We start from the raw sequence: 7,805 nt of genomic DNA, 5'->3' as shown, positions 1-7,805 counted from the left end.
CAGTGGTAACCAGGGTAAACATCGGGTTACTAAGCGCAGGGCCGCACTTAGTAACCCGATGTTTACCCTGGTTACCATCGTAAAAGTAAAAAAAACAAACACTACATACTTACCTTCCGTGTCTGTCCCCGGCGCTGTGCTTTCCTGCACTGGCTGTGAGCGCCGACCAGCCGGAAAGCAGAGCGGTGACGTCACCGCTCTGCTTTCCGGCCGCTGTGCTCACAGTCAATGCAGGAAAGCAGAGCGCCGGAGGACAGACAGCTGAAGGTAAGTAGTGTTTGTTTTTTTTAACTTTTACAATGGTAACCAGGGTAAACATCGGGTTACTAAGCGCGGCCCTGCGCTTAGTAACCCGATGTTTACCCTGGTTACCGGCATCGCTGGTCGCTGGAGAGCTGTCTGTGTGACAGCTCTCCAGCGACCAAACAGCGACGCTGCAGCGATCGACATCGTTGTCGGTATCGCTGCAGCGTCGCTGAGTGTGAAGGTACCTTTAGTGTAAGGAGGCTGGGAAACAAGTGTCGAATGACTTCAGTATTGTATTTGCTGTTCCTGGTTATGCCCCTTGCCTTTTAAACCATTTAAAATAAATCTGTTGGGTTGTTTTAATCTCCTCTCTCGTGAGTGAGTATGGAGCATGGACAGAGGTTTCCAAGTGGACCTCTGGCAGAAGAGGAAGATCCTCCTGCAGTCTCCTAGAGCTCTCAACAAGATTTCTGTGAAGGCACTGTGCCATACTGAGGTAAGAACTACTAAGCATCCTGTCCACGGAGGCTGCTTAAAGGAATTTTAGATTCTCATGAGTAATAATGTCTCTGGAGCTCCAGCATACCACATACCAGGAGGCAATGGCCTGGATCCATAGATTATATCATGTGCATGATAAATGTAATTTTTATAGATAACTATGAAAACTGATGGCTGTTCCTTTCAGCTTGCTTTGCTCCTCTGGATTTTTTTCAGATTCTCCGTTAGTTTCACCATTGATCACAAGAGTGTAATTTACTTTACCTCAAATCGAAAGGTGGTGCTAACTGAGAGACAGTGTTTACAACCATAGCATAGAAGGAGAAATGCCCTGATTATGGGAACAATTTTAAGCACCCAGACAAGCAGGCTTGTAAAATTCTGGTCACCATTTATTACTCTACACTACGAGGACTCAATAATGACAACCAGACAACTATGGCTTGTAAATCTTTATTTGCCACTTTTACAATTTGATTTCTTAGAATGTATGTCATTTACTAGACCAAAGAATAAATGTGTACATGGATGTCACTAACATTTTCTCGTGAGTGAGACTCTGGTTACATGCGTGTACTCTGATATTTCTCCCCAAAAAGCAACTGTTGATGATGAAAACCATTTCGTTTAAAGGTTTTTATCTTTTATAGGGGTTGCCTCACTATTAAATATTAATTTGCTATGTTAGATCAGAATACAACATTGATGATGTATACTTAAATCACCCCCTGTTTCTTATAGGCTATCTTTCACAAAGCAGGACTAACCCCATGTTATCACTTCTTGAGAATATACAGACAAGTCTGAATATAGAGAAACAAAAACTTTTACTACTACTACTGCCACTACTTAACTGAGAATCCCATGCTATATTTTCAATGTAGCATCAATCTCTACATTGGCGCAATTTGAAGAGCATCTTAGCAGCACACATCAATTTTCATGTACTTATGAATCCGCTTAGAAGATTATATAATATATAATGTATGTGCATATTGTATATCCTACATGTAATCATTCCAAAAAAAACATGTGAAACTATATATGTAGAACATGTTCTTGATTCAGATACTAAACTACTAAATACGGAGTTGAATAAATGTTGACTGCTGCAGTCATCTTTGCGCGTTGCAATCCATGTGAAGTACGGTAACATTAAATTCCAGTCATCTCTTGGTTCTGAAACATAAATGTGCAGACTTAATTTCTAAGAGGGATTATATCATAAATAACACAGAAATGTTCTATCTGCATAGTCCACTGCAGCCTTTCAAAGTGTTACTACTCCTAGCCATTGCCTCCTCTGTGCTTTGTCTGGTATAGAGTGTGATCTGTAGGCTCCTTCTTCCTCCATCCCTCCAGCTTCTTCATTTCCCCTCTCTATGCTTTTATAGAACTTTCATAAACTCTGGGCATAGTTGTACTCATTCTATGGTCATCTTGACCCCCTTTTTTTTTTACTTCTTAAAAGGGGAGCAAAGGCATCGGTTTGTGTTCAGTAGTGGAAATTCCAATCTTAATAAATTATGGCACATATAGTGCTGCCAACATATTCCACATATCAGAATATGTCACTCTCCATAAGGAGAAACGATACCCCTTAGACCCCAGTCCAGAGCCTCTCACCTAGCCAAATTAGTTCTCATGCTTCGCACTAACGAGGGCCAACAGCCCGAAACACCGTGTCTGCGAATTGAGATACTAATTTGACTTTTATCCTAAGTCATATTGCACGACTCGTTAAAGGGTTGATTGTAGGATCGCTACTTCCAACAGGTGGCGCTATAGAGTTAAGTCCTCTTTTTCTCAGAAGAGGCAATTTGCATATTACATATCAGAATACTACTTTACATTTTATGCAGCCCTTGGGAATGTTACAATCACAAAATTTGGTACATGGACATGAAAAGGTTGTACACCCCTGTTGTAGACAGATTTGAGCAATTTTTTAAAGCAAACAATCATAGTAACATAGTTATTAAGGTTGAAGGAAGACTATAAGTCCATCTAGTTCAACCCATAGCCTAACCTAACATGCCCTAACATGTTGATCCAGAGGAAGGCAAAAAAAAAACCATGTGGCAAATAGTAAGCTCCACATTGGGGAAAAAAATTCCTTCCCGACTCCCCATACGGCAATCAGACTAGTTCCCTGGATCAACGCCCTATCAAGGAATCTAGTATATATACCCTGCAACATTATAAAATCTGCAGATATTACTTTTTTTATTTTAAAGGGATATTCCCAATTATTATACAATAGTGTAAATATGCTCAGTTATTGGGTCAATTCTCCATCATTTTTACTGTCAAAGTGGCACTGCTGTACAGGGAGCTGCCCCGTTCACATACATACGGCTGTGTTGCACTTCCCTACACTGCAGATAGATGGCAGTGCTGCTGTGGAGGGGAAAAAATGCTGCTACCCCTTTTCTTTTCCAAGGTCCTGACAATCAGACCCCCTTCTGATCAGTATGTAAAATACCATTATGTTTAATGTTGGGGGATCTCCTTTAGGCTGGAGTCACACACAACGTATAAAAAAAATCGTTTTACACGGACGACAATCGCAGAAATGTTCCCTGAGCAGTGATTCGTATGTCATCCGTGTGCAGTGTGAGGATGCGATTCTCTCACATGTAAGCATCCGTGTGACATCCGTATGGCGAAATTTTCTCGCCGGCTTGCAAAATGGACCCATGGGCTAAAATATTCGTGAAAACATATACAGTAAGTGTGTGTATGTATAATATATATATATATATATATATATATATATATATATATATATATATATTTGAAGTGGTTTTTTTTTTTTTAGATTTGGCTATCTCTAGGAGGATATCTGTTTGTGCAGGTAGCTATTACTGTGCAGAATTATTAGGCAGCTTAATAAAAACCAAATATATTCCCATCTCACTTGTTTATTTTCACCAGGTAAACCAATATAACTGCACAAAATTTAGAAATAAACATTACTGACCTGCAAAAACAAAACCCCCCAAAATTAGTGACCAATATACCGTATATACTCTAGTATAAGCCGACCCCCCTAATTTTGCCACAAAAAAACTGGGAAAACTTAATGACTCGAGTATAAGCCTAGGATGGGAAATGCAGCAGTAAATGTCAAAAGTAAAAATAGATACCAATAAAAGTAAAATTAATTGAGACATCAGTAAGTTAAGTGTTTTTGAATATCCATATTGAATCAGGAGCCCCATATAATGCTCCATACAGTTCATGATGGGCCTCATAAGATGCTCCATATTAAAATATGCCCCATTTAATCCTGCATAAAGGTTAATAATGGCCCCATAAGATGCTCCATAGACACATTTGCCCAATATAATGCTGCACAAATGTTGATTATGGCCCCATAAGATGCTCCATAAAGATATTTGCCCCATATAGCGCTGCACAAACTTTGATCATGGCCCCATACAGACACTTGCCCCATATAGTGCTGCATAAACGTTATGGCCCCATAGAGACCCCCGCCCCATATAGTGCTGCACAAACATGACCCCATAGAGACACTTGCCCCATATAGTGCTGCATAAACGTTATGGCCCCATACAGACACTTGCCCCATACAGTGCTGCACAAACTTTATGGCCCCATACAGACACTTGCCCCATATAGTGCTGCACAAACGTTATGGCCCCATACAGCGCTGCACAAACGTTATGACCCCATACATTGCTGCACAAACGTTATGGCCCCATACAGTGCTGCACAAACGTTTTAGCCCCATACTGTGCTGCACAAATGTTATGGCCCCATACAGTGCTGCACAAACGTTATGGCCCCATACAGTGCTGCGCAAACGTTATGGCCCCATAGAGACCCCCGCCCCGTATAGTGCTGCACAAACATTATGACCCCATAGAGACACTTGCCCCATATAGTGCTGCATAAACGTTATGGCCCCATACAGACACTTGCCCCATACAGTGCTGCACAAACGTTATGGCCCCATACAGACACTTGCCCCATATAGTGCTGCACAAACGTTATGGCCCCATACATCGCTGCACAAACGTTATGGCCCCATACAGTGCTGCACAAACGTTATGGCCCCATACAGTGCTGCACAAACGTTATGGCCCCATACAGTGCTGCACAAACGTTATGGCCCCATACAGTGCTGCACAAACGTTATGGCCCCATACAGTGCTGCACAAACGTTATGGCCCCATACAGTGCTGCACAAACGTTATGGCCCCATAGAGACCCCCGCCCCATATAGTGCTGCACAAACATTATGACCCCATAGAGACACTTGCCCCATACAGTGCTGCACAAACGTTATGGCCCCATACAGTGCTGCACAAATGTTATGGCCCCATAGAGACCCCCGCCCCATATAGTGCTGCACGAACATTATGACCCCATAGAGACACTTGCCCCATATAGTGCTGCATAAACGTTATGGCCCCATACAGACACTTGCCCCATACAGTGCTGCACAAACGTTATGGCCCCATACAATGCTGCACAAACGTTATGCCCCATATAGTGCTGCACAAACGTTATGGCCCCATACAGACACTTGCCCCATATAGTGCTGCACAAACGTTATGCCCCATATAGTGCTGCACAAACGTTATGGCCCCATACAGTGCTGCACAAACGTTATGCCCCATATAGTGCTGCACAAACGTTATGGCCCCATACAGACACTTGCACCATATAGTGCTGCACAAACGTTATGCCCCATATAGTGCTGCACAAACGTTATGGCCCCATACAGACACTTGCACCATATAGTGCTGCACAAACGTTATGCCCCATATAGTGCTGCACAAACGTTATGGCCCCATACAGACACTTGCACCATATAGTGCTGCACAAACGTTATGCCCCATATAGTGCTGCACAAACGTTATGGCCCCATACAGCGCTGCACAAACGTTATGGCCCCATACAGCGCTGCACAAACGTTATGGCCCCATACAGCGCTGCACAAACGTTATGGCCCCATACAGCGCTGTACAAACGTTTTGGCCCCATACTGTGCTGCACAAACGTTATGGCCCCATACTGTGCTGCACAAACGTTATGGCCCCATACAGTGCTGCACAAACGTTATGGCCCCATACAGTGCTGCACAAACGTTATGGCCCCATACAGTGCTGCACAAACGTTATGGCCCCATACAGTGCTGCACAAACGTTTTGGCCCCATACTGTGCTGTATAAACGTTATGGCCCCATACAGTGCTGCACAAACGTTTTGGCCCCATACACTGCTCCACAAACGTTATGGCCCCATATAGTGCTGCACAAACGTTATGGCCCCATAGATGCTCCATACAGACACTTGCCCCATTTGCTGTTGCTGCGATAAAAAAACGCTCTGACTGCCGCTCCATCTTCAGCGTCTCCTGCGCTGATGTTCAGGCAGAGGGTGCGCACTATCCACGTCTTGGCGCCCTCTGACCTGAGCGTCACTGCAGAAGAAGATGAAACAAAGCGGCGCCGGAATGAGGAGCAGGTGAATATCGCGCAGCGCTGCGCTCCCCTCCCCGTTATACTCACCTGCTCCTGGCGCGGTCCCTGCACGTCTGTTCCCTGGCACCGACAGCTTCTTCCTGTACTGAGCTGTCACCGTTACCGCTCATTACAGTAATGAATATGCGGCTCCACCTCCCATATATTCATTAATGAGCGGTACCATGTGACCGCTCAGTACAGGAAGAAGCGGTCAGCGCCGAGGAAAAGACGTGCAGAATAGCGCCAGGAGCAGGTGAGTATAATTAGACAGTTCCCGCTCCCCCTGCCGACCCCTGGATATGACTCGAGTATAAGCAGAGAGGGGAACTTTCGGCCCCAAAAAATGGGCTGAAAATCTCGGCTTATACTCGAGTATATACGGTAGCCACCTTTCTTTATGTTGACACTCAACAGCCTTCCATCCATAGATTCTGCCAGTTGCTTGATCTGTTTACGATCAATCATGTTTTTCTTGATCGATACTGACTTCTTCCTGTACCACTGCTTGAAGAAGTTGTCTTCTAGAAACTGGCAGTAGGTCTGGTAGTTGAGCTTCACTCCATCCTCAACCTGAAAAGGTCGCACAAGTTCATCTTTGATGATACCAGCCCATACCAGTACCCCACCTCCACTTTGCTGGCATCTGAGTCGGAGTGGAGCTCTCTGCCCTTTACTGATCCAGCCTCTGGCCCATCAAGAGTCACTCATTTCATCAGTCCATAAAACCTTTGAAAAGTCAGTCTTAAGATATTTCTTGGCCCAGTCTTGACGTTTTATCTTATGTTTCTTGTTCAAAGCTGGTCGTTTTTCAGCCTTCCTTACCTTGGCCATGTCCCTGAGTATAGCACACCTTGTGCTTTTTGTTACTCCAGTAACGTTGCAGCTCTGAAATATGGCAAAACTGGTTGCAAATGGCATCTTCACGCTTGATTTTCCTCAATTCATGGGCAGTTATTTTGCGCCCTTTTTGCCCAACACGCTTCTTGCGACCCTGTTGGCTATTTGCCATGAAACGCTTGATTGTTCGGTGATCACGCTGCAAAAGTTTGGCAATTTCAAGACTGCTGCATCCATCTGCAAGACATCTCACAATTTTGGACTTTTCAGAGCCCGTCAAATCTCTCTTCTGACCCATTTTGCCAAAGGAAAGGAAGTTGCCTAATAATTAAGCACACCTTATATAGGGTTTTGATGACATTAGACAACACCCCTCCTCATTACAGAGATGCACATCACCTGATTTACTTAATTGGTAGTTGGCTCTCAAGCCTGAACAGCTTGGAGTAGGACAACATGTATAAAAAGTATCATGTGATCAAAATACAACTTGCCTAATAATTCTGCACACTGTGTGTGTGTATGTATATATATATATATATATATATATATATATATATATATATTTATTATGATATACACATACCTCTCTGTTCATCATCTCATTAAATACATCTACATTTGACCAGCTTGATTCTCCTGAAATTGCCTGCGCCCCCGACAACCAATGTGCGAAAATTTCGCACAGGCCAACTAGTGCTACTTATTTCAAGAAGTAACAAA

The 7,805-nt window shown here is 43.6% G+C and overlaps 1 protein-coding gene across 2 annotated transcripts in view; it reads right to left on the bottom strand.

Moving 5' to 3' along the window:
• Positions 1-1,184: 1,184 nt before the first annotated feature.
• LOC138664932 (deoxynucleoside triphosphate triphosphohydrolase SAMHD1-like) overlaps positions 1,185-7,805 on the bottom strand; it is a 415,941-nt gene continuing 409,320 nt past the window's right edge. For both annotated transcript variants that reach the window (XM_069751981.1, XM_069751982.1), the window contains exon 15: positions 1,185-1,926. The gene's annotated coding sequence lies outside the window, so the exon portion shown is untranslated. The remainder of the gene's footprint in view (positions 1,927-7,805) is intronic.

Source organism: Ranitomeya imitator, chromosome 2, assembly GCF_032444005.1.
Source record: "Ranitomeya imitator isolate aRanImi1 chromosome 2, aRanImi1.pri, whole genome shotgun sequence".
NCBI lineage: Eukaryota > Metazoa > Chordata > Amphibia > Anura > Dendrobatidae > Ranitomeya > Ranitomeya imitator.
Note: the sequence above shows the minus strand (reverse complement) of the source record. Positions and strands in the feature narration are given on the sequence as shown.